A 25,294-nucleotide genomic window follows, 5' to 3' on the forward strand; every position below is an offset into this window, starting at 1 on the left:
CCATCTTCTCCAACCTTCTGTGAGACCAAGGGACAAACCGACCTGTCGTCTGGGCGAGTGCAGGGCTTGAGGAGCGCCCGGGCGACTTGCCGCTGCCGGCTGCAGACCCCAGCTCTCTGGTGGACGAGGCGCCTGGTCCTTCCAACGCTGGCGTTTCCGCCTGAGCTCGGACGGTCCCTCAGCTTCCGGGGCCGACGCCACCTGCGTGGGCATCCGGGAAACTCCCAGCAGCCGTCAGGAGCACGGACGGGCACGGCCGGCTGGGATGACACGCGGGACGTGCCGCGGCGCTCAGCCTTCGGGCCGGCTCTCCAGCCCCACAGTGGTTTTCTCTCCGAGGACGTCGCACGGAACCATAAACGCACAGAGCAATGAGGTAGACAGCCGCTCCCGCGGCCGGAGGTCGTGGGCTGTGCTCCGCATCTCCGAGCTCCGAGAAGTGCCCGCGGCCGCGGCGTCTGGAGAAAGGCGGGACCGCGCTGGAGGCAGCACGGGGGGCCGCGGCCCCTCCCCACCAGACTCGCTTCCCCGCCAGCTCCCAGACCACGTGCGGGGGAGGGGAGGCTCTCGCGCTTGCCCTAGATTTTCTCCTTTCAGTTTTCGCTTGGACCTAAGTCTGGACTTGCAGGAATGTTGCAAGAGTAGTACAAAGAATTTCCTCATTAAACAGTTGTCCAGTGTGATTTTCTAGCTCCGCGGCCCGTCTGCACGGGGGAGTTGGCTCTGACCCTCAGGCTGAGCCTGCCCGGCCGGGGCAGAGCGGATCCCGCTTACCTTTCGTGCAGGGGTGCGGCTGGCACCTGGCACACAGGTGGCGCAGAGGCCGGCAGGGCGTCTGCTTGCTCTGCAGCCTGGCCCCGCTCTCCGACCAGGCCCTGTGCTGTGCACACCCAGCCCTGGGGCTGGCGCGTCCCCAGGGGGCACTGGGTGCCTTTGGTGGGGATTGGCAGCAACTGCACTTTTAATTTTGTGCATTTGTGGCCTTCAAAGCCATGTGCAGCTGCCGAGAGGGAAACGGGTAAGCCGTGTCTGTCCACCCGCCGACGAGACCGTGTGCTTCCCGCCGACGCTGTGCACGTCAAACACGCGGGCCCACAACGCTGGTGATGAAGGGTTCTTGCCAGAAAATTGGACTCGAATCTGATCACAGCTCTCAGCCGAGGCTCCAGCCGCAGACGCCGGGGCTCAGGGCGCCTTCGCCGCGTCGGGGGCTCTGCAGGCCCGGAGCGACGGGGGCGGCCGCAGGTTGCGGGGACTCGCACGTATCAGTCGGCCGCAGGGGCTGGATCTGGTCCCTGTTTCGGGTGGTCAGAAACTTTTATGAACCAACTGGAGAAATGTCAACACTGACTGGGCATTTTAATGATTTCAAAGTATACCTGTGAAATTTTTTGAGATGTGATATGTCATTACTGTTAAGTTAAACAAAAAAAGAATCCTTATCTTTTGGAGAAAAATTATGAAATATTTATGGATGAAACAATATGAGGACTGGGATTTGCTTCAAAACACCCCGGCCGGGCTTGGTGGCAGGTGGGGGGAGGGGACATCGCGAGCGCGGCCCCCTGACGGCTGCGGGAGCCGGTGGCGGGTTTACGGGCGGTTTTACTGTTCTTCCCTCCTTCGCATGGTCTGAAACTTTCCACACGCAAAAGCATTGCGATGAATCATACAGTGAATGCACACGCGTGCACACCCATGCACGCAGGGCGTGACTTACCGGCAAGCATGAGCAGCTGCGTGTACTCTGTGGCATAGTGGAGTTTAGGGAGGTTTTCTGTCTCTGCACGTGCACATTTCAGATGAGAAATCTCACGAGACCAAAACTAAGAAGTCGGGTAGCGATTCCGAGTAGTTTGGTCAAGAACTTGGCAGGAGCGCGTCGTGGGGTCCAGGGCAGACAGCCCCTTGCCGGCTACACCCGTGGGCGGCTGCTGGCTCCGCAGGCCTGTGAGGGACCGTGGGGCTCCCGACCTGCGTGTGGCCAGCGGGTGCTTCTCGGAGCACCGCCCCAGCCCGCGCTCTGCCGAAACCGGCTGAGGGCTCCCGGCGCCCGTGGCTCAGCGTTCGGGACCCCGACTCGGCCTCTCAGGGCCTCGCGCTGTCCGGCGCCCGAGCCCTTCAGCCTCATTCTCCGTTACTCTCCCCACGTGTCCCTCGGCCCCGGGGCCCCAGCCAGTCATCCTCCTCTGCCTGGGACGCTGAGCTCAGCTGCCACCGGCCACCCCTCCACAAACGCCCCGTCCCGGAGGCCCCTGGGGTGCAGGCGAGGCCACCTGCCCGTGGCACAACGCTCGTGCCACCGGCCGTGTGGCTGTTTGCTCAGCGTGAGCGAGTCCCCGGAGGCTGCCGCCCCAGAAGGTGAGGCCGCACCAGCTTTTGTTCACCTGCAACCCAATCCCCACTTAGCGCTGGGCCAGGAAACGCTCTCAGTCCACGTGAGCTAGAATTCGAGAACACACACACTCACTCGGGACACTTGATCGTGAAAAGTTTTATTCTGGTGTTTACGCTTATCCATGTCACTAGCAGTTTTGCATCATAACCTGAAGCCAAGCGTAGAGATTACCTGAGTGGGCGACCATGGTATTTTGTTTTTATTCAAGTGACCGGTCACCTGGACACGGCCCCAGGGTCCAGGGTGTGTACCTGGCACCCAGCAAACAAGGCAGCCGCGGTCAGTGACTCTGGGTCCTCGAGTCTTACAGAACATGTGCAGGAACGTCAGTGATTTCCCTGCAGAGCAGCCGAACGTCTGCTACGTCGGGAGGAAAGGCCGTGTCTGCAACGCGAGGACGGGCACGGTGAGCCGGGGGAGGGACCCGGAGTGGGGACGGGCGTAGCGTCCTCGGGAAATACCTCGAAGCTGGGGGCTTCGGTCGTTTGGAAGCAATTCAGAGGCCGTTTTTGAAGAGGGTCCATGTCAGTGCAGAGCATCGAATTTCTCTTCAGGACAACTTTAATGACACTCATTTGCTCAAATCAGTGAATATTTCCGTTTTAGGGAAGCCATCGGGCCTAAATCACTGTGCCTCCCCGGGGGCAGGCGAGGGCCTCGTGTCCTCTTGCTCTCGAGCCTTGAAGAGCAACACGCGTGTTCCTGTGTCTCTTGTTTCTCCAGGGAACGACCACGGATCCGTGTCTGGCATTTGCCAAGTGCGTCTTCCAGAGATGACGACTCTCGTGGACAGCAGAGTGGGGCACCAGGAGAAGCCACAGTGAAGCAGCATTTTAACACGTGTTGCGACACAAGTATCAGAATCTCTTTCTTTTTTAAATCCCAGAAAGGAAAAATGACAAGACTCAAGTCACGCTCTCAAAGAAGGAGCTGAGGCCAGTAGGGGCGGAAGCGGTCAGAAATGGCAGGGCAGGCACCGCGTCCGTGCTCCTCCCGGGGGCAGAACTTTCCTCGACGCGGTTTCCAAGAGGGAGGGCACGTCCGGCGGCAAGAAACGGTGGCCGTGCAGGAAGGCTGAGGCCGCGAGGGCCCTCCCAGGGCGACGGGGCTGCGACCCCAGCTTCCTCCGCGCCCCCTGCCTGTCCCCGCCCCCCTCTGCCTCGGCCAAATCAACATTAACAAAAAGTTTGTTAATTTTCTACGTTAACACGAACTTTGAGATTACTGAACCATCAGGAAAAATACGTCTGCTCTGTGGTCCTAGATATTTTACAAGAAGCTTGGTTGGTTTGGGGAATCTCACTTCACGACTCAGTGCTGGGACGTTGACAAATAGAATCGATTTCGAGACGCAGGGTCAGAAGCATGAGTCTGCTCGTGGTGGCCTCTGCAAACCCGTGACACTCGGCGTGGCCACCATGTTGGCCAACTGTCTAGATTCCCTCGCGTTTTTGTGGAAGGGACCTGAGACACGTTTTGATGGGACTGGTGATGTCTCCGAGTTCCTCTCTTGCACCCGCCGGTGCTGTGCGGGGTGGGCGCCGCCGCGGGCCCTGTCCCACCGCCGGGACGGTCGGAGCTGCGTCTCCGCCAGGCCCTCCCACGGCACAGCCGCCGGGGCCTGGGTCTCAGGTCATGGACACGATTCAGAGCTTGCCCACAACAGGGCACCTGTGAGACCAGCCGTCCCACCCCACAGCGCCGCAGGACAGGACCCGACTCTCGCGTACCTCGAGCCTCAGGGCTTCCGCCGGCCGAGGACTGACGCTCACAAAGCCGTCTCTTCTCACGCTGCCCCGACAAACCGTTCTCTCTGCAGGAACTGCAGTGTTCTGGGAAGTAGGTTCCAACCTCCCGGGGACAGTTTCACGTTCTCATTTTGGTCCACTGAGAAAGCAGAACCCCAAATTAGCACGTGAGACGCATTTGGTCAAGGAGGTTTGTGTCATTTGCGCACTTCCCCCCAGCAGGGCCAGCGGGAGGGAGACGGCTGTCCCCCTTGGGGACTGTGCCGCTCCGGCCACACCTGAGGACAAGAGGAGCACGTGGCCCTGTCCCCGCAGCGGGTGTGCGTGGCTGCCACACTCCGTGTCTGTGTGGCGTGCTCCCTGCTCACATGGCTGCATCCGTGTCCTCTGTCCCCAGCCCCTGCCCTGGCCACTCCGCCCGTCCCGTGAGGGACGCACTCACCACGCTTTTGAGTGGCCGACTGGGGGGAAGATGGGGATGAAGGAGCCCCTTCTTGGCCACTATATTCCAGAGCCCTAAAAAATAGCAGTTGGGCGAAGGGGCGAAGGGAGTGGGTTGGCAGAGACGATCCCATTTGAGATCTTAAATCATTATGTGGCTCGGTGGTGTGGGAGGCGGAAGGAAGAGCTCAGAAGCATCCGCCTCCCACACCCGGGAGCCATGACCTGCCTCAGTGGCAGCAGGACTCTGCAGGTGACATTAAGCTCAGGGCCTGGGGACAGGATCCTGGATCATCCGGTTGGGCCCAGGGTGAGTCCAGGACGTGCGTAGGGGAGACAGGGAGGCAGGGCCAGGTGGCGCAGGAGGGCAGCCGTGACACAGGCCCCGTGTTAGTGAGGTCAGGAGAGGGCTGCGGTGGCCGCTAGGAGCTGAGGCGACACAGCCGTGTTCTCCCGGAGCCTCCGGAAGGAGCCAGGCCTGCTGACGCCGGTGCGCTTAGCCCGCGAGGCCGTGTCAGACTCCTGAGCGGCAGAGCTGTAAGACGACACAGTGTTGTTGAAAGCTGCTGCGTGTGTGATCGTTTGTGGCGGCGGGAGGGACTGCGGGCCCCGCTCTCCCGCAGCCTGCAGCTTGGCCGGTAGAGCTTATTTCCTTTTGCCTCGAAGACTCTCACTCCGGATGCTCTGCGGACGTGAGGTTGCACAGGTAGACGCCACCGCGCACCCTCGGCACGACACCTCGTCCTCGCCACGGCGGCGGCAGGAGCCGGGCTGCGCTGACGGTGGGCTGTGGCCAGCAGCCCCGCGGGGTCTGGGGCGCAGGCTCTGCCCGGGGACACACTTCTAGGGGGCCTTTGTCTCGGCCAACACTTGGGTGCGGCCAACTGTGTAATCCGGAACCCGGAGCGTTGCTCTAGGGAGACGCTCAGCTCTTTCCAGAACGCGGGGACGTCGGTGGCAGGAGGTGGGACAGGTGTGGAGCAGCTGCTGCCCTCAGTGCTTCTGCGGGGAAACCAGGGGCTTTCGGGGCACTTTGCTCTGAAATAGTCAGGAAAGTTTCCTGTTTCTTCTCCTTACAGCAACAGTTTCCGTGTTTGTGAGCTGAATTAGGAGGCACACGGCAGAACCAGGGAAGCGCAAGTTAGAGGGACTAAAAAATCTACATCACTGACCCTCGAGGCTGCTCTGAAACAGGGTTTGCTTTTCTGCTAGCATCTCTCTGGGATGAACTGTCCGTCCCTTTCCGAACCTGGGCTGAAACAGGCACTCGGAGACGGTGGTGACGTGGACAGGTGTCGCTCTGGGCCCCGGAGGGCGGGACCCGTCCTTGGTCCTGACTCAGAGGCCTCCCTGCCGTCGCCGTCTCCGTCACTGTCGTGCGGCGTTTGCGGGCACCGGGCAAGTCCGCCCATGGGCAGGCCACGCCGTCCCGGAGCTGCGGGGGGAGGGGGGGAGGCACCACGCCTGTGCACTCAGCAAATGTTTGCCGAGTCACTTTGCGCAGAGTCGGTAAGTAGGGCAAACGCGAGCCCTGTGCTGGCGGGAGAGCGTCCGTGGTCCCTGGGACAGATGTGAAACGTGTGCTTTCCCCGGAGAGATAACGAGAGGGCCCGTGTTTGCCCACCTGGAATCTCCGGCCTCAGCAGCGTCCCGCGGGCACCCACAGCTGCCCTGAGACTCGGGGCCGCCTGAACACTGAGAATCTTTCATCACTTATTGCACTTCCTGAAAAGTTGGGCAAATCAATCAAGCCATTTCTTTAGTGTGATGATTGCAAAGATTCATACTTTTTTTTTTTTTTTGAGACAGAGTCTCACTCTGTTGCCTGGGCTAGAGTGAGTGCCGTGGCGTCAGCCTAGCTCACAGCAACCTCAAACTCCTGGGCTCAAGCGATCCTCCTGTCTCAGCCTCCCGAGTAGCTGGGACTACAAGCATGTACCACCGTGCCCGGCTAATTTTTTCTATATATGTTTAGTTGTCCAGATAATTTCTTTCTATTTTTAGTAGAGACGGGGTCTCACTCTTGCTCAGGCTGGTCTCGAACCCCTGACATCGAGCGATCCTCCTGCCTCGGCCTCCCAGAGTGCTGGGATTACAGGCGTGAGCCACCGCGCCCAGCCAAGCTTCCTACTTTCTACACGCAGCTCTATTCATGCACAAGACCCTGAAATACTCTTCTTGGCGAAGCACCATTTTCTCTCTCAGGTGTTCTGTAGTAACAGGCACCACTTCCTCACAACGTGTTTAACCTGTGGGAAGAAAGTCCGCCAAGGGCCACGCGGTTCACTGGTGGGAACAGATATTTTTAAGATTAAGAAAGGAAGGTCGCCTCCAAGAAATGTGAGCTCCTCACGTCATCAAGGCATTAGGCGTAACCCCGTCACTTCAGCCGGATTTTAGGGACTGATTGTCCGCAGCGAGTACCTCCCACAACTGGAGTGTGGCTTGGTCTCCGTGTCTTACAGGTGGTGACCGCCAGCCACACCTCCGACGTGGAGAGAATTTCCGGGCTTCTTGGTGGGTAGGATGAGGTCTTTTTGCCTTTTCCTGCTGTTTATCAACTCAAAGCGAAATGGGGGACTGTCCAGTTAACTCTACGACAAGCTCTTAGGCTGTGACTGAGGACACTGTTTTGGGCAGCTTCTCTCTGCACCCCCGGCCCGGCCGCTCCCGGGGGGCTGCGCGGGTTCAAGCCTCGGTCCCCGCCTCCCTGCCGCTCTCGGGCGGCCGGGTGCCGCGGGACTCGGGGTTCTCCGAGGAAGAGACGGCTGTTCTGCGCTTAGCGGCCTCTTCATCCTGGATGTGGCTATTTTACCTCGGACCTCGCCGGAACTTTCTCGCCATCTTGGGTCCTGAGGCAGGTTCCCAGGCTGCCTGACACAGCAGCTCAGACCGGGTTGTCACAACGGCACGTTTGTTCCCTCCCCGTGCAGGGACCGGGAGTCTGAGGCCGGGTGTCGGCCGAGGCTGTGCCGGAGAGCCTGTCCCCGTCTCTCCCAGCCCGGGCGGTGCTGGAACCCGGCGGCATTCTGTGGCCGGCCGACGCGTCGCCCTAGTCTCTGCCCCGCGTGTCTTTCCTCCTAGAAAGACGGGAACCGCGGGGTTCAGGGCCGGCCCTGGTCTGCTGCGAAGTCGTCTCTGCCCCTATTTCCAAACACGGTCATGGGAGGAGGTTCTGGGTGGGTTGGGGGGGCACCAGCTGACCCACCATCAATCAGTCAAATGGGTGTTTCAAAAGCGTGTCTGTTACACGTTTTTCTTCAGTGTTTTCTGAGAGCCTGTTTGTCCAGAGCACCCGGGAGGGAGCTTGGGTGAGGGAGAAACAGGGATCCCGAGCAGACAAGGCGTGGAAGCCGCACACGGGGCAGCCGTGTCCCAGCGCGGACACGTGACGGCAGGTTCCGGACCGGACGCCAAGCGCTGCGGACACCGCGGGGCTGCGGGAAACCAGTGTGTCGGGAGGGGACGGGTCTGACCCCAGCAGAGACTGAGGCTGCGCAGGCGGCAGCGACCGTCCTGCTCCCAGACCGACGCCGGCCCGGGCCCTCGTGCCCCGGAGCCCAGGGGAGCTGCCGCAAAGCCGGGCCTGGTGCTGGGGTCCCATCCGCAAACCGTGTGGCTCCTCAGGGCTGCTGCCGGGCTGTCGGGAAGAAAGAGAATCGCGGCCTTTCGGTTTAGAAAAGTCCATGCCGCAGTTTTCACCGCGCCTCGCCGACAAGCAGGACTTTAAATCCCTTTATCTGGAGACAAACAGAAAGTGTGTGCCCTGGAGGACAATTTGAGCTGATATTCTTGCCAGCTGTTAGGAGACACATGCAAAACAAGGGGGGCGGTGACATGTGGCTGGCACTGTTGTGTGACAGGAGTGCCTTTTCCCGGGCTGCTCTCTGAGCCCCACCTCTCAGGGTGTCCCACTTCCTCACGCCCAGTTGCTGCAACCTCCAGCCCCAACCTTTGACCTCTTTGAAAAACAAAAAAGAAAGTGATCACATTGACCAGAGCAACTGCAACCCGAGTTGCGGCCACGTAATGGGCCGCGGGGACACCGTGCAGCGCCCTGAACAATGGCCGAGCAGCTGCGGCCCCGGCCACACAACGGCGGTGTGGGGAGGTGGCCCTGCCACACGCCGGGTTGCCACCCAGCTCCCCCCCCCCACCCCGCCTCGCTCAGCACCACACGGATTCCGGGGGTCGGGCTTTAATGTTTTAAAAAGTCAATAATGTCCAGCAAATGCACTAATGAGCACTGTGCCTGTTTTCTCTGAAATTGTCAAGTCTTTTTTGCCTGGTTTTCCCAAGAATGCTAATGAAATGGGCCAGTTTTAAAAGGGAAGTTTGGGCAAATGTATTGTTTCCAGGCTGGTTAGACGCCTTCCGGAATGAGCCGAGGTGGCTGGAACCAGGCAAGTGCCAAACAAGGGTGTTTTAGTCAAGGACGGTGGCCCTGTGAGATCGCACTCAAGCTGAAAAGTCCCCGTTGCCTAGCGACACGGTGGCCGTCTTCACGCGTCGCTCACGTGTCTGAGGTGATGCTGGTGTGACACCCACGGCACTGCGGGTCGAACAGAAGAGCCGCACGGGGGACTGTGCCGGCTCCCGACACTGGGCAGTGGCACACCCGGCCGATGCCGGTCCGTGTGTTCAGCTGTCGCTGTGGTTTAGGGCGTGCTCCTTCCACTCAGGAAGAAAGTCACCCGTGAGGCAGCCTCGCAGGTCCCACGGGGAGGGCCCGGGTTGTGGTTGGGGACACGCAGCTCTGTGTGCGTCACTGTCTCCGAAGGCCTCCGGTGGCGCCAGAGGTGGCTTGGAGACAGTGACGTGGCCCGACCTGTGCAGGCCAAGGTGACCTGTGTGTTTGTGTCTTAGTTTTTACTGAATTTTCAAAGTAGACAAAGCTTATAGAATAAGGATATAAAGTAAGAAAATATTTTGTACAACTGTATAATGTATTTGTGTTTTAAGCTATTTCAAGAGTCGAAGAGTTTTAAGACACAAAATCATATGACATAAAGAAGTCACAGCGAGCTAAGGGTGACTTGCAGAAGAGTGACTTGAAGAAGGAAAGTTGCTTCGACAGACTTAGTGTGGCCCGAGCGTGCAGAGCTGACGGGGACGCACAGGGACGTCCTGGCCTTGGCGCCCTCGGCAGGTGCCTGGTACGGGTGGCCCTTCCTTGCCTTCCCGGCCATACTTTACCACACCGGCTCTCTGCTCAGGTGGGTTAGACACACACACACCTGCCCTTGTGCCGCGGCCGCGGCTGCCCACAGCACTCAGCACCATCATGGCAGCACAGGTGTGTCACCCGGGGCCGCGGGGAAGTCTCCGGGGGTGTCTCCCAGGAGCAGGGGCTACACCACACAGCCACTGGGCCATCCAGTTGTGTACAGTGATGTTCTCAGAAGTGTCCCCGTCCTCGAGTGACGTGTGACTGTGTCCCTTCTCCTTGGCTGGCGTGTGACGTGTCATCTGGCCACTGGGTCTCTGCCCAGAGCCTTCAGTGCTACTTTTGGAGCCGCCACGCTCTGTGCGTGTTACTGGCGCGTGTGCGTGTTTCATCTGCAGTTAGGAGGGAGCGCTGGGGAGAGGAGCATGCCCCCCCCGACAGGACTGGAGGGTCCCCTGGCGGAGGGGACCACCTGTCCGAGCCTTCCATCCTACAGGGGGGAAACTGAGGCTAAGTCTGTGTTACCGGCCAGCACTGCGGTCGTGGGTGTGTAGCAGCTACTCCGCGGTCCCCTGCACCACAGGGTCTGTGGGGACACAGGTTCTCCGCAGCGAGTGGAGGGGGCTCCTCCCGCCCCGCGAGGGTGGCTCGTCCCACGGAAGTGCAGGCTGAGGCTTTAGCAGATGAGACAAGGCCCAGAATGGAAACACGTGGAAAATTATCCCCAGGGCTGGCAAAGGGCGGGAGGAGAGTTGTGATCGTGTCACTAAACAGAGCAGGGAAACGAACCTCCGCTCAAACCTGGTTCCTGATTTCAAAGAGGAGAAGGTCGGAAAACACCAACAGCCCAAGTTCCACCTGACCTGCTACCTCTGGAGCCCCGTTGCCTAGCAACCTCGTAGCCGTCACCGTGGTTGCTCAGAAAACACCCGACCGTGCTGGGGTCCTGCCGTGGTCGCCCTGCCCCCGCCCGCGAGTGCCTGTCCCGGCGTGGTGTGGCTGCGCTACCCACTCCCTGAGAAAGTGCGCAGCCCGCTGAGGCGTCCCGATCAGGCTCTGGAAAGCCAACGCTGTCCTGTGGGGGCTGTGAGTGAGGGTGGCGTGACTTGGTCTGGTCCCTGACCGGTCTCAGTTCCTCCTCGTAATGCAGTAGGGAGACAGAAAGGAGGCGCGTCAGGGTGGCCAGGCAGCCGCAAAACGCGAGTGGCCGAGGACCACAGTGGGGGCAGCGGAGCGGGACTCGGGCCGGTTTCCGAGCTGCCCGTTAGGCTGCGCTTTCCCTGCTGTTAGTGAATATTACCGAACAGCTGCGAATGATGAATTTGGGTAAAACTAGCCCTCCGGGGCAAGCTCGCGTTGCCCGTGCCGCTGCAGTGGAGCGATGGCCTCGGTGGCCAGCTGCCGCGTGACGGGCCCTGGCGCCCGGCGAGGGCTGCGACGCTGTCGTCCACCGCAGGGCGGACCCCGAGGCTGCTACGGACGCTGTGGGCTGCGAGCTGCTTGCAGACCTGGCTTCCCGCCGACGGGCCCGGGAAACAGGGGCAGGCCTGCTTTGCAGGAAAGGAAACTTCCGGCAGTCTCAGGCCCAGGTGCTCCTCCGCGGACGCGCACACGAGTGCCAGCATTGGCACCTGCGCAGAGAAGGTTCCGGATTCGGCCTGAGCCCGTGGGGGAGGCCGGGTGGGGGCTTCCAGACCAGCATGCTGGGGGGACGGCCCCACCCTGAGCGCGGGACACAAGCACCTCAACTCTGCCGGCCGCTGGCGCGGGGGGAGGGCGCTGAGCCCCCACGGCCCAGGAGGGAACCGGTTTGGAGCCTTTCGCTGGTTCCTGGCCGCGCGGTCACCACGGCCACTCCCTCACTGGGTCCCTGAGGATCTGAGGAGGACTCATGTCTGACTGTGTGTGTCTCAGGCCCCCCAAGGTGACATGACGTGGGGTCTACCAGCCGGGAGGGCTGCCGGCTCTGCGCCACGTGGGGATGCTAACAAAGTTCTCCCAGGGCTCGAGCAACGGCCATTGCCACAATGTCCCTTGGTTGTCGCTTACTTGACTTTCTCTGTTCCCTGCTCCAGTGGCTACCTGAGAAGACTGACTTACACGGGCTTACACGGCCTCATTCGTTGGAGACCTAACACTCCCAGGAGACGGCAGAGCTGGGCTCACGTGTGCACCTCTTGAGTCTACATGGGGTCTTTTGCAGGCGTTTTGAGCTTTTTCACGTGTGGTTAGGACTTAACTGTCCAGCAGTAGTGACAAGGGTACGTATTGTGACAGCAATAGTCATAATTTTGTCCTGCTTTACTGTTTGTGAATCACTTACACATATTTTATCTCACTAATCCCAATAAAACCAGGTCTTCAAGTTCAGAGAGAACTCCGATAGGCAGAGGCACATGTCAGACGGAAGACATATTTTCAAGGTCTATTTTCAAAAAGGGTGCGTTGGTGAAACTTTGGAAGAAGGTACAGAAAGAATATCTTCATATTTTGTGTTTAAAATCATCACGGTAAAAGGAGTTATTGTTTTATGGAGCAAAACAAATTTGAAAAAAGGGTTATGTTTCAGAAGATAAATACAGCTCTGAATTATATATCAAATGTTATGCAACTTGGCAGAGCGCAGAATGTGAGCGTGTGTCAAACAAGGTAACTCCGGATTACCGACCTTTAAGTTCAAAACAGGTCAAAATGAATCAAGTAGGTGGCTTTAGGCAGGAATTGTATCTGTGTTACGCAACATTTATTTTCTGTTGTTACATTGTTCTTGAAGAGTCCATTCATTCCTTTTTGTCCTCACCCAGAAGCAGCGTTCTACAAAAGGGGTTCCGGTGTCTCCCCAGCTACACCTGGAGGCAGCTTCCCGGCACACCTGCCGCAGGTGGGCAGGTGACGGCTCCGCCGTGTGTGCCCCCGGCTCAGGCTCGGAGCTGCCTCGAATGTCACCAGAAAGGAAAAACCCAAACTCTTCTTTGCCATAAAATACAATTTTAGCTTTAAATTCTAAATTGATGAAACCACATCACAGAAAGTTTGGGAAAGCTGAACTTCTCAGTCCTGGCATTCTTAACCATTGTCACTGGCTATTTTTCTTGCATTTCTTTTTCCTATGTGCGCTTTTTACAAAGTTGTAATCGTCATGTATGAACCATTTTTGCATCCTGCTTCTTTTTACTCAACATTACCTTATACGCAATTTCTATGCTATGACATAGTTTTCAAAACCATAATTTGAAAAGGCTGCTTAATACTTCTCTGGGCATTGAATCCATTCTGGCAGTTCTCACCACTGTGACTGACACTGTGACCAGCAACACCTCATGCCGTCCTCATGACGGGATCAAAGGGCATAAACACGATTGTGTTTGTCCACACACGTTGCCAAACCTTCCCCCGCCCCCAAAGCGAACCCATGTCAGCTCCTCCACTAATATATAAACATTCCTGTTTTACCAAAACCCATCATTAAATTTTTATAACATGAAGTAAACAATTATTTTAACTTTTCATTTTTAATGACTATGGGTATGTGATTGCTGGACCTATTTACGGGGTAGGTATGATGTTGGATGTAGCAAACAGTGTGTGGTCACTAACCAGGTACCTGGGAAGCCCAGGCATTTATCAAAGTGTGGGCGCCTTGTGAGCCTGCGAGTTGCCCTGCTCAGGGCCCGATAATCTTCTCTGCATCGTTCCCATTTCGATACGTGCTGCAGCGAGCACTTGTTTACTTCTGTTTGACCGTGAGCAAGTTGGCCACTCCTTCATTTTTACAGTTTTTTTAACCTTTATCTAAGAGGATATTAATAGTTTTCTTATCAAATGATGCTGCTATCGATTTGTTTGATCTCGTTACACAATAAAGCCTCCCTTTTCGATGATGCTGTGACTGCTTTTTAACTCTCTAGGTTATCGGCGCGTATTAGGAATGGCAAAGGCTGTTTACTGTTTCCTCCTAGAACCTGAGCTTATTTTCACTTTAATATGTTTCACCCTTTTGTTGATTGCGGGTGTATTTAAGTGCCAAAGAGAGCAACTGCTGTGTGTTAGACGGCCGGTGTGCCCAGCCAACTTGCTGTCATTCTGGTCAGAAGTAAAGACCTGCTCCCGGGTCCCCAGGGCGCTGAGGAATTTGTTGAATCTCACAAAGTCACATTAGGGCTCAGAACTGTGGGGAACCCGTGGAAATTGCCCCAAATCCTTCTGCCTGCCGAGCACTGAGAAAGCTGCATGGAAAACAGTCGCTGCCGACTGCCGAGGACACGCCGTGCGCCGGGCGCTGGCTCTCACACGCGTGTGCTGCCTCCGCCCCCCGGCAGAGGAACCTGAGACTCAGGTGACGTTGGTGTCCCTTGGTGACACAGCTGGCAGCTCCCAGTGTCCAGGCCTGTCCCTGCCTCACACTCGCCTCGGGGCCGTCGGGCCCTGAGTGGGGGCTGGGACACTCGTGTGCACCCGGCCCCCGGCAGCGTCTCCCAGGCCTGGCCCGGGGCCTGTGACAGCCCAGACACTAGTGACAGCGGCAGCGCAAGGGTCCCTGTCACGTGGGAGCTGCTGGGGCCTGTGCCTGGTGTCGGCCCTGTCACCGGCTGTCACCTTGGCGTGGCCACTTGCATTCTCTGAGCTCTCCCCACCTGGAGAACGAGGGTGGCAGCGCCCACGTCACACCTGCTGCCGCGGAGGCTGCGGGAAGTGGACACACAGGGACGTGTTCGCTGGGGACACAGGGACATGCTCGCTGGGGACACAGGGACGTGCTCAGTGGACACACAGGGACGTGCTCAGTGGACACAGGGACGTGCTCAGTGGACACAGGGACGTGCTCGCTGGGGACACAGGGACGTGCTCGCTGGGGACACAGGGACGTGCTCAGTGGACACAGGGACGTGCTCAGTGGACACAGGGACGTGCTCGCTGGGGACACAGGGACGTGCTCAGTGGACACAGGGACGTGCTCAGTGGACACACAGGGACGTGCTTGCTGGGGACACAGGGACGTGCTCAGTGGACACAGGGACGTGCTCAGTGGACACACAGGGACGTGCTCGCTGGGGACACAGGGATGTGCTCAGTGGACACACAGGGACGTGCTCGCTGGGGACACAGGGACGTGCTCGCTGGGGACACAGGGACGTGCTCAGTGGACACACAGGGACGTGCTCGCTGGGGACACAGGGACGTGCTCAGTGGTGACACAGGGACGTGCTCAGTGGACACAGGGACGTGCTCGCTGGGGACACAGGGACGTGCTTCCTGGGGACGCTCTCCGTGTCCGTTCCCGCCCTGCGTCTATTCCCCCAGGTGCTCGCTGCTGAGTCAAAGTCCTCCTGTTTTCAAGGCTCAGACGGGTCCCGGCTGTAAACGCCGTCACGGCAAAGCTGCGACCCCGGCAGAGCCTCCCGCAGCGTGGTCTGTTCACCCCGGCCAGCGGCCTCACGTGGCTGTGCGCGTTCACGCCTGGGCAGGGCGTGAGCTCCCCGGGGTCCCGGCCTGCGTGCTCAGAGTCGCGGAATGTCCCGTGGTGTTTCGCCAGGGCCGTCCTCCAGCGGCCACTCGGGAAGGGCCTGGTGGTCCGGGCCAGCCCAGCGCTGCGGCTGCAAACACAGCACTGGCGTCTCTCACCCCACCTGACTTCTCGGGGCCGAGATAGGTCTCCACGTGGCGGCAAGGAACCTGCCGGGGACGGTGCTGGGCCCCGGGCCTGGAGGGACGCGGAACACCGGGAGTGGATGCCGGTCCGTCCCTGGAGAAGCGACATCCTCCTCCAGACGCGGGGCTCGCGCCCGCGGCCGCTATGCCACCACCTGGGAAGGGCTGCGGGTCCCACGGGCCGCACCCCGTGTTCTGCCCCAATAGTGCCGACGTGACCTCGGTCCCTCCCACCGTCCCCACTTCCGATGGGAGACGGCACCGCATGAGCCTGGAGAAAAGCCCAGAAACACCTGGACTGTCACGCGGCTCTTTCCACCCCGGCAAGCGGGTCTGGTCACGAAGGTGGCACAGGGCGCCTGGGCTCGGCTGTTTTGCTCATCTGACACAGAAGGGGGACTGCGCGCGCGAGCTCAGCCAGCCCCGCCCCTGCGGTGCCCTGAGAGACGCCGGGCAGACCGGGCAGCGCGTGCGAATCCCGCCGGAGCCGCCCAGCGCGGGGCTCGCGCTCCTGTCGGCCTGTGAGCGACATGGAGGGCGCGAAGCCCCGGCCTCGCCCGCCCGCCTGGGCCCTGCTCTCCCCACACGGGGCCGGCGTGGCCGCCCCGTCCCCACAGCAGGGCCGGGACCCACAGCCGCGGCGGGTGCCTCCTGTCCCCGTCACCGCGCCCTCACCCGGCCCCGGGAGTCATGGGAGCGGAAGAAGAAGATTTGTGCAGCCGAAGGCTGGAGGAGCCGGGTGGGGAGGAGGCCTGGGCCTGGCTTGGGAGGAGGTGGGCGCCGGCCCCTCGGGACCACCGGAGGGCGAATGCGAGTGTGCGCGGAGGGGGTGACACTGGGCCCGGGATGCAGGCCGGACCCTCCGGCAGGGCTGGGCCGGGGCAGGGTCTCCATGCGGGGGGCCGCCAGCCCTCCAGGCTTCTCCCCGGTGGGTCCTACTTGGTGACACCACGGTCCGTCCAGCCCTGCCCCGAACGAAACTCGGTTCTTTCTTTCCCGCTGGAACCGCTGTGCTGGGCCCCAAGCGCGCCGCCAACACCTGCAGGAAAATACGGCTTTTCCAGCTCACCCTCTAGTGCTCTGTTGAGCTAATGCTGCAAGGAACAAGCAGTTGCACCTCCCTTCCGCGGCGTTTCCTGATCCTTCCTTTCCAGCGAGGACCCTGGGAAGCGAGGCTGGCGTCTGGGCGTCCTCCTGCAGGGCGTGGGGACCGGGGACCGGGCAGACCCGGCCGGGGTCCACAGTTGCGCCCGGCCCCCCTCGGTGGCCCCCGTGTGGGACGGAGCTCTCGCTGGGAGCCTTGTTCAAACGCTGCCCGTCTGGCCTGAGCCTTGCGGAGGATCGAAACCCACTGCAGGGCGGACTTAATTGCCGGTTTCTACACAGTCCTCGGAGTTGCTACTGAGAGTGGTTTGGCCGGGTTCCTGCTCCCGAGGGGTCTGGTGTCCAGGGAAGGGAGGTGTCTTCCTGGTGCTGTGGGACTTTCACACATTGGGGGGTGGTGACTTCGGGTGTCCCCTGGGCCACAGCCGGGGGGGGGGGGTGACTGCTGGTGTCCCCCGGGCCACAGCCGGGGGGGGTGGTGACTTCGGGTGTCCCCCGGGCCACAGCCGGGGGGGGGGGTGACTGCTGGTGTCCCCTGGGCCACAGCCGGGGGGTGACTCCCAGGTGTCCCCTGGGTTCCCGCCGGAATCCAAAGTGCTGGGGGGGGGGATGCGTGCAGAGCCCCCAGCACCTGGAGTGGGCACTTTTCTGAGCTCAGACCTGCCAAAAGCCGCTGCTCCCACTCCCTGTCCGCCTGCCGGGCTGGTTCTTCCTAAGTGCGCCGAGAGACCGAGGGCGGAGAGTCTGTGGGCTTCTCCCTCCCGGCCCGGGACGCCCGGCGGGGCAGCAGGGGGTGCAGGAGGCACCACACCGACCTGTGTTTTATGTGGCAGTGAAATTCCAACTGGGACGGGCCACGCAGCAAGTAAGACTCGGCAGTGGGCGATCGCTTGGGGGTTTGCAAACAGACTCCCGGCCTATAAAACTGTTTTCCCACAGTTCTCCTCCCAGGAAGCAAGTCACACACCGACCCCACATCTCCTGTGGTTCCTGCCGGGCCCCCGGCGGCCCCAGGAGGCCCTGGCCGGCTCTGTCTCGAGACTATGAGTGACTCCTCTCTTGGGGAGCAGCGGGGGCTCGGCCGCAGGAAGGGCTCGGCCGGGGGAAGGGCTCACTGCTCCAAAAGCTGGGGACCCCCAGGCCCCCGACAGTGTCAGCCTTAGTGCCGGAGCCGGGAAGGTGCGTTTATTCTCACTCTCCCACCTGCTGCAGGAGGGAGTAAAAACATTCACACTGCTCTGTCTGAGGACAAATGCAAGTTCTTAGCTTCCCTCTGGCTGCGTCAGGCCTTGGTGCTAGTTCCCTGTCACGGGAGACTTTGAGGGTAAACTCGGGCCGAAGTTTGTCCCGTCCCGGCTCCGTCTTCGTGGGGCGAGCGCGGAATTTGTCTGGCGACGTTTCTCGTCTGCAGAGCGGGAGTGACCCCCCACCCCCAGCCCCCGCCGCCTGCAGTTGGGCATGAGCAGAAGACTCGCTGAGTGTTTGCGCACCGCGTGGTCAGTGGGCGTCAACAAATGGCCCCTCAATACAGCGCCAATTACTGACACATTTAGAATACCTGGAATCACTGAATATTCGATGTGGCCTTGCTCAGGAACACTAAAATGCTTTCAATTTAAGGAGACCCTTCCCTGCTCGGTGCTTGTTTTTGAGGATCTGGCTGTGCTCTAGCATCGCGTGCAAAGTGACCAGGGCCTCGGAGCCTGCGCGGCCAGAATGAAGCCGCGGCACACGCAGGCACTGGAACATCTGGGGGGCGGCACCAGGGCCCCGCGAAGAGGGGGCACAGGCCGTGATGGGCTCGTCCCCCCAGGAGCCACGGGGAGCTGTGGCCTGACCCTGGCCATTTGCCGGAAGGGCATTTGCTGTGGGAAGTTAGTAGGGGAGATGCCCGAACTCTCGGGACTGCTCTGGGGTCGTGCTGGGCAGAGAGGGCGGCGCGGCTTTGCTGCTGTCCTGGCCGGCTCCGTCCACACCCAAGACGGCGTCGGGGCGGGAAGCAGCGTCCGGGGGAAGCGGCTCTGTGCGCGGGTGCTGCCCGCCCCCCCCCCCCGAGCTCCCACAGACGCTCGGAGCGCCGGGCCTGGCGGGGACGGGGCGCGGGGACCGGTGGGGCTGCCGGGGCGGCGGCGGCAGGAGGAGTTTGGAGACCAGACACGGAATGATGACGTAACACGCTCCTTTTCCACGTGCGTAGCAGCCGCGTCGAGAACCAGGAGAGAAACGATGAGCCCGTTTACTGTTATGGTTCAGAACGGGAGAAAATGACCACTTGAAAGCCGGATTGAGCCCGATCAGGAGTCTTTATCAGCCGGCCAGCGGCCACCCTCTGCAAAGGCGGGGGCACAGACAGCGGCGCTCGACCGGAACAGGGGGAGGTTTTTATACTGTTCTACATCGGGGTATTACGTGACTGCGAGTACACGAGGTGGAGTCAGTTTTGCAATAAGGTCCATTACCAGGGGCTGGGACCAGCCCCAGACCCCTGTTTTGGTTACATCCCATACGCAAGCGAGTCCACAGAAGCAGACAGCATCAGTTAAGTCAAGGGAAGTTTTTCAAGCAGAGTAAAGTTTAACTATACACACCTAGTGATTTTACACAGTCAATTTCAAGTCAGTCACTTTATTTTTCCTGCTTCCCATGTATATTTTCCCAGGTCACAGGTGGCGGGCTCTCGACTCGCACAGCAGCAGAGAGCCTGTGCACAAGATGGCTTCACTGTGGCTCACAGAGCTATAGTGATTACTGCACCTCACCACATTTGCAGCATTTTAAGTCAAAAAAGAAACAACATGAGGAGGAAGAGGACGCTGCCCAAACCCCCGTGTGTCCGTCCGAGGTCCCGGCTGTTTACAGCGCGGTGCCAACGGCCAGGGTGGGCGTCCCTGCTGGGCACACGGCCGTCCTCGGGCCGCCTCTCCGGCTGCCCTGAACCGAATGTCCCGATGTGCAGGGAAGGGGCCGATGGCCGATGGCCGGGCTCAGCCGCGTGGTGTCCAGGTCACAGACGGCCGCGGCGGGGCCTGGCACTGTGGGAACGGGCGGCCGGACAAGGCCGGGCTAACGGAGCGCGTGCACGGCACCTGGGGGGAAACCGCATCCCGCAGCAGCCGGGCGTGAGGAGCAGCGGCAGATGCCGCGGGAACAGCAGTGACAGATGCTTCTGCCCAGCCCCCGCCCTTTGTGGAGCGGCAGATACGGCCGTGCGGAGGAATGAGCCGCAGCAGATGGCGGGCCAGGCCGGTGAGGTCAGCGGGTGCCGGCACACACGGTGCCGGCATCAATCACGCGCTGGCGCGGGAGCCGGGCCGCGGGGCTGCGGCCGACACCCCCTGCCCACCGCCGGCCGGCCGCCCCTCCCGGAGCCCCCAGCGTCTCGTCCAATTCAGCAGAGTTTACGGGAACATATGCTGGGTATTTTGTTAATTCGATTTGTGTTTAAATAATTGGGGTCGGCCAATTCCAAACGCGGAATTTTAAACGCCGCCTCTGTTTGGTTTGATGCATCATCCACCGTCCTGCCGTGTGAAGCTGGGTGTTTTCATGGTGAGACAAATGCTCTCTTTTTATTGCCACTTCGACGGCCCCCAGCTCAGGGTGTTGTCTCCCTGTCACCGCAGGTGTCCCGAGGGAGACTCCTGTGACCTGGAACTGCTGCTCCCGGGAAGGCCAGGGGCCACGGCAGGGCTGGTCCTCGTCAGCCCCGGGACGGCCCCCTGCGGACTCTCTCAGGACATTCCCACCTCATGCAGAGGAGCGCGGGGCTGGGGGACAGACAGAGGAGGGAGGCCGTGGCCGAGCATGTGTTTGCCTATGGATGGTTCTGTGTGCCGTGCACGCATGTGGGTGTGTGTGCTGCCTTGCGGTGTTTCTGTGTAGGTGTGTGCTGTGTGAGTGTGCGCGGAGATCCCTTAAGAACATGCTTATGAAAAGGAACACCTGCGTGTTCCACGCTGGCAGAAGTTAGAGCAAGGGCTCTGGAAGGGTTACGACACACCTGTGTGACGTGCGTGGCCGGCAGGACAGGGGGTTCCTGACAGTGTTCATGGTTGGACGTTTTGAGCCGCACCTGCCGTTGCCACGGCGCCAGGTGGTTCCTGCTCACACGCAGGCACAGGGCCTCGCACGCCGGCCTCGCCGGGCACCTGCGTCCGCCTCCCGGGGCCGGGAGGTGGGGGGGGGCGAGCAGGGGCAGGTGTGAGGAATTGGAAGTCTTTGACTTGAAAGAAAATGTTTCTCTCCTTGAGGCAGAAAGAAATCTATATACGATTTTTGTACTTAAAAGAATTTGTTCCAATGCAAAAGTCGTAGCTGCTCCTTCTAGAAAACCTAGAAACAGACCAGCAGGAGAACAGGTCTTGGGTGTCACCTCCCCGGGCTGCCTCTCCCGGCCCCTCCCAGGCACGGGGCTCACCGCGCGGCGTCTGGGCCGTGTCCTGCCGCCTCACACGGCCGCGTGTGCGAGCCCCGCCTTCCGGGCATCGCCTTGTCCACGCGACAATTCACGGGCTTGATGCGGTCTGTCACTCCACATCTCCTTCTTTGTAATATTGACTCGAATATTTGAAATGGTGAAATTCTTTACTTTTATAGATGATTTTGAAAATAATTTTTTTTTTTTTTTGAGACAGAGTCTCACTCTGTTGCCCGGGCTAGAGTGAGTGCCGTGGCTTCAGCCTAGCTCACAGCAACCTCAAACTCCTGGGCTTAAGCGATCCTACTGCCTCAGCCTCCCGAGTAGCTGGGACTACAGGCATGTGCCACCATTCCCGGCTAATTTTTTATATATATATTTTTTAGTTGTCCATATAATTTCTTTCTATTTTTAGTAGAGACGGGGTCTCACTCTTGCTCAGGCTGGTCTCGAACTCCTGACCTCGAGCGATCCACCCGCCTCGGCCTCCCAGAGTGCTAGGATTACAGGCGTGAGCCACCGCGCCCGGCCGAAAATAATGTTTTATAGAGATAAATTTATTTCCTTGTTTCCTAGGAGTAGAATAGTGGGAAGGAGAGATACACGAAACATAGTTGCCCTTTTCCCTGTTCGTGAAGGTGACGCACACACGTACACACGTCGCACACACGTTGTACATGTGTCGCACATGCATCACACACGCATCGCACACGCGTCGCAGGCCAACTGGGAAGAAGGGAGGCAGCGGCTGGCGGGAAGAAGGGAGAGAAGAAAAGGCTGACGGAGCGGCTGCCAGGGTGCGCTGCACCTCCTGGGAGTCCTGGAGTAAAACGCTGTGTTTACGTTGCACAAAGGTTTGCCCAAGTCGGCGTCATTCATCTCATAACTAGCCTTTTTTTTAAGTTGTGGAAAAAACTTACATAACATGAAATTCACCTCCCAACAGTTTCCCCGTGTCCCGCAGCTGCTGTTTAACGTGCAGTGTTGTGAGCATTTTCCTGTGTCACTAAATATTCTTCAAAACGGGACTTTATCACGTCCACCAAGTGTTCAGTTATATAGATGTTCTGAAGTTTACCTAATCCCCTTTCATTGAGCATTAATGTTGTATCTATTTATTATTAAATAAAGCTGTGACGAACATCCTGGTATAAAAATTGCTCCATAAACGTGTGATTGTTTCTTCCTGGCGACTTCTGGGATGCGGCTGAAAGGGCAGGAGCCTTTGCAGGGTTGTGATGACGCGAGGCGTTGTCCTCCCGGAGTCTGGACGCGAGAGTGTCCCTCGGCCCGTGCGAGGATCAACTTCCTGTGTCCTTGCTCACCCTCAATAGAGACACTTCAAACATTTTTGCAAATTTGGTACAACGTTTTAGTTTACTTACATTTGTGCTTCCTTGTGAAGGTGAACTATAAAAAGTGTTCTCATTATTCATTTTATTTCCCCTTGGAGAGCTGATTATTCCAGAGCCCACTTAAGACCCTTAACACCTAGTGGCCGTGAGCTGCTGCTTAAGAGTGTGGCACGTTTTGCTGTGATGTGGGCCTCACCTGGACGGTGTCCCCAGCGTCCCTCAGCCAGGTTGGGTTTACGGGTCTGGCACCTGGTACTCTCCGCTCAACAAGGACCCCGTCCTCACTGAGGGGTAGGTGCAGGGACGTTTTCCTCCCCTTGGGTCCCCTGGGGCGTCCCGGGAAGGAAGGCGATTGCTCTTGGGGTCCCTGGCCCTCCCTGCCTGCTCTGGGCTGAGTGTCGCCTTGATCAATAATTCCGTCCTTGGCCGGGCGTGGTGACTCACGCCTGTAATCCTAGCACTCTGGGAGGCCGAGGCGGGTGGATTGCTCAAGGTCAGGAGTTCGAGACCAGCCTGAGCGAGACCCCGTCTCTGCTAAAAAAATAGAAAAGACATTATATGGACAACTAAAAATCTATATAGAAAAAAAAAAATTAGCCGGGCATGGTGGCGCATGCCTGTAGTCCCAGCTACTCGGGAGGCTGAGGCAGTAGGATCGCTTAAGCCCAGGAGTCTGAGGTTGCTGTGAGCTAAGCTGACGCCACGGCACTCACTCTAGCCTGGGCAACAAAGTGAGACTCTGTCTTAACAAAAAAAAAAAAAAAAAAAATAATTCCGTCCTTCTAAAGCAAGGTCGGAGGGGCCCGAGCTTGGGGTTTGGGGCGTCACATGATGCTGAGGTCAGTGACACACAGGGGACCGGGAAGCTCAGTTCCTGCGTCCCGCGTCCTGCCCGGGCAGCACAGGGTGGGAGACCCTGCCTGGGACCCCTCAGCCTGGGCTTCAAGGGCTCCGGGGACTCTCGCAACCGCGGCGAAGCGCTGGGCGTCTGTGAGCTTTCCAGGGCGGCGGCAGCTTCTTCACGGACTGGCCGGGCCGTGGCTCGCGAGTAGCTGAGCGTGGAGGGAAAGACACGAGTTGAGGTGGGGGCTGGTTCGCAGCCGTGTTCCGGGAGCCAGCAGCGGTGACAGGACTTCCGGGGTCATATGTGCAGCCCGTGTCCCTTTGAAACGGTGTCTTTCTATCGTGCCAGACTGAGGGATTTCACGTGTTGGTGTGAAATTTCTTCTAAGCATAATTTGTAATGTCTACAGGGTATTCCGTCTGCATAGACTCTAGTCCCCGTTTGGGGGGCATTTATGTTCCATCTACATTTTGTTATTATAAACATGTGTCTTTTACGGCCGAGTTCTCTTTCTGCATCTCAGTTGCACGCCGTGGCGGGAAGTTCCTTCCGGTGTCCAGCCCAAGTCTTTGCAGCGGCAGCACAGCCCGCTTCTCTGCCTTTCAGAGCCCCGAGGCAGAGCAGCCTCCGTGGCCTCCCACGCCCACACGCCCCGGCTCGGTCCACGGGCTCCCTGGAAGACACATCAGGCCGCCCGGATCGACCGCGTGTCAGCTCGGAAGGAAACTCGCTCTGGACGGATCGTAGCGCCCAGCACCGCTGCGCCCGCGGCTTTGCTGCCTGGAGGGATCTGTCCCTCGACCCGCGAGAAACCTCTGTTCTCTCACGTTTGACTGTTTAAACATCGTGGTCAAGTGGGAGCAGACACACCTGCCGGCTGCCTCGGTGCCTCAGTCTCCCCACGGTCCCATCGGGGCTGCCGCGCCAGCACCTGCCCAGGGGACTCTGTTCCGAGCCCTTCCCCGTCTGGGGCTCCTGCCTCCTGCTGTTAGTCACGAGGCCTCTGTGTGTCAGTCACTGCGCTGGTCTCGAGACACCGCTCGGCAGAGCGTGCTCCCACCAACACTGCCCGTGGTCACGGGACCAGGCACACAGGCCCTGAGCCCTCTGCTGACGGTGGGGGTCCCAGGGCGCTCCCTGCACGGGGGCACTTGAGCTGAGGCGTGGGGAGCCCCTGGGAGCTGACGAGGCCAGGCCAGCGGGAAGAGCCTCCTGAGAGGGAACAGCATGTGCAGAGGCCCCGAGGCCCCAGGCAGCCCCTGGCAGCTTTGGACCGTGGGGCCTGGTGTGCCGTCCCAGGCAAGGCGCCTCCTCAGCCAAGGTGACACAGCTGTCCCCTGTCCTCACGGGCGGCTTCCCTGCCCCGCCAGTGCTCCCTTGAGGAAGGAGGCCTGGGGCTGCCTGTCCCTGCCCAGGGGACAGGACAATGTCACCTCTCGTCACTGTGCCTTGACTGATGGGAGCCACCCAACCAGCGGGTCCATCAGGAAGGCCCTGGCCAGGCCCCTGCCGGAGACTCGAGCAGTGAATTCTGCTACGTTTCAAGAACACACGAGGACAGTGTCACGGGAGGGTTGCCTGTGCCCCTTGAGGCAAGACAGCCCCCTGCACAGCCCCCCGGGCCCTTGTCCATGACATTGTGCAACGGGCTCTTTCCAACGAGGACCTCGGGGTCGCGCCGGGGCCTTGTCCCCGACGGGCTCCAGCTCACCGGCCGTCCCGTGGCCCCAGCCCCTCCGCCCCGCACCAGCCCCTGGAAGCTGCGTCACTCGCAGAGGTTCAGAGGTTGGGCACGGGGGACAGAAGACACGCTGGTGTCAACAAGGTTACCCTTTCTTAGTTTTAAATGCAAACTCCCCTGTGCGTTTCGTGTGACTTTCGCAGTGCAGATGGCCCGCACTGGGGAAGTGCTCGCTGTGGCGGGGAGGCGGCTGGTGCATCCCGGTGCTGCTTTGCTCCGGCGTCTTCCGCTGCGTGTGCGGCGACGGGGCAGGAGCGTGTGCGGCGACGGGGCAGGAGCGTGTGCGGCGACGGGGCAGGAGCGTGTGCGGCGACGGGGCAGGTGCGTGTGCGGCGACGGGGCAGGAGCGTGTGCGGCGACGGGGCAGGTGCGTGTGCGGCGACGGGGCAGGAGCGTGTGCGGCGACGGGGCAGGTGCGTGTGCGGCGACG

The sequence above is a fragment of the Eulemur rufifrons genome, chromosome 15, assembly GCF_041146395.1.
Source record: "Eulemur rufifrons isolate Redbay chromosome 15, OSU_ERuf_1, whole genome shotgun sequence".
In the NCBI taxonomy this organism is placed as follows: Eukaryota; Metazoa; Chordata; class Mammalia; order Primates; family Lemuridae; genus Eulemur; species Eulemur rufifrons.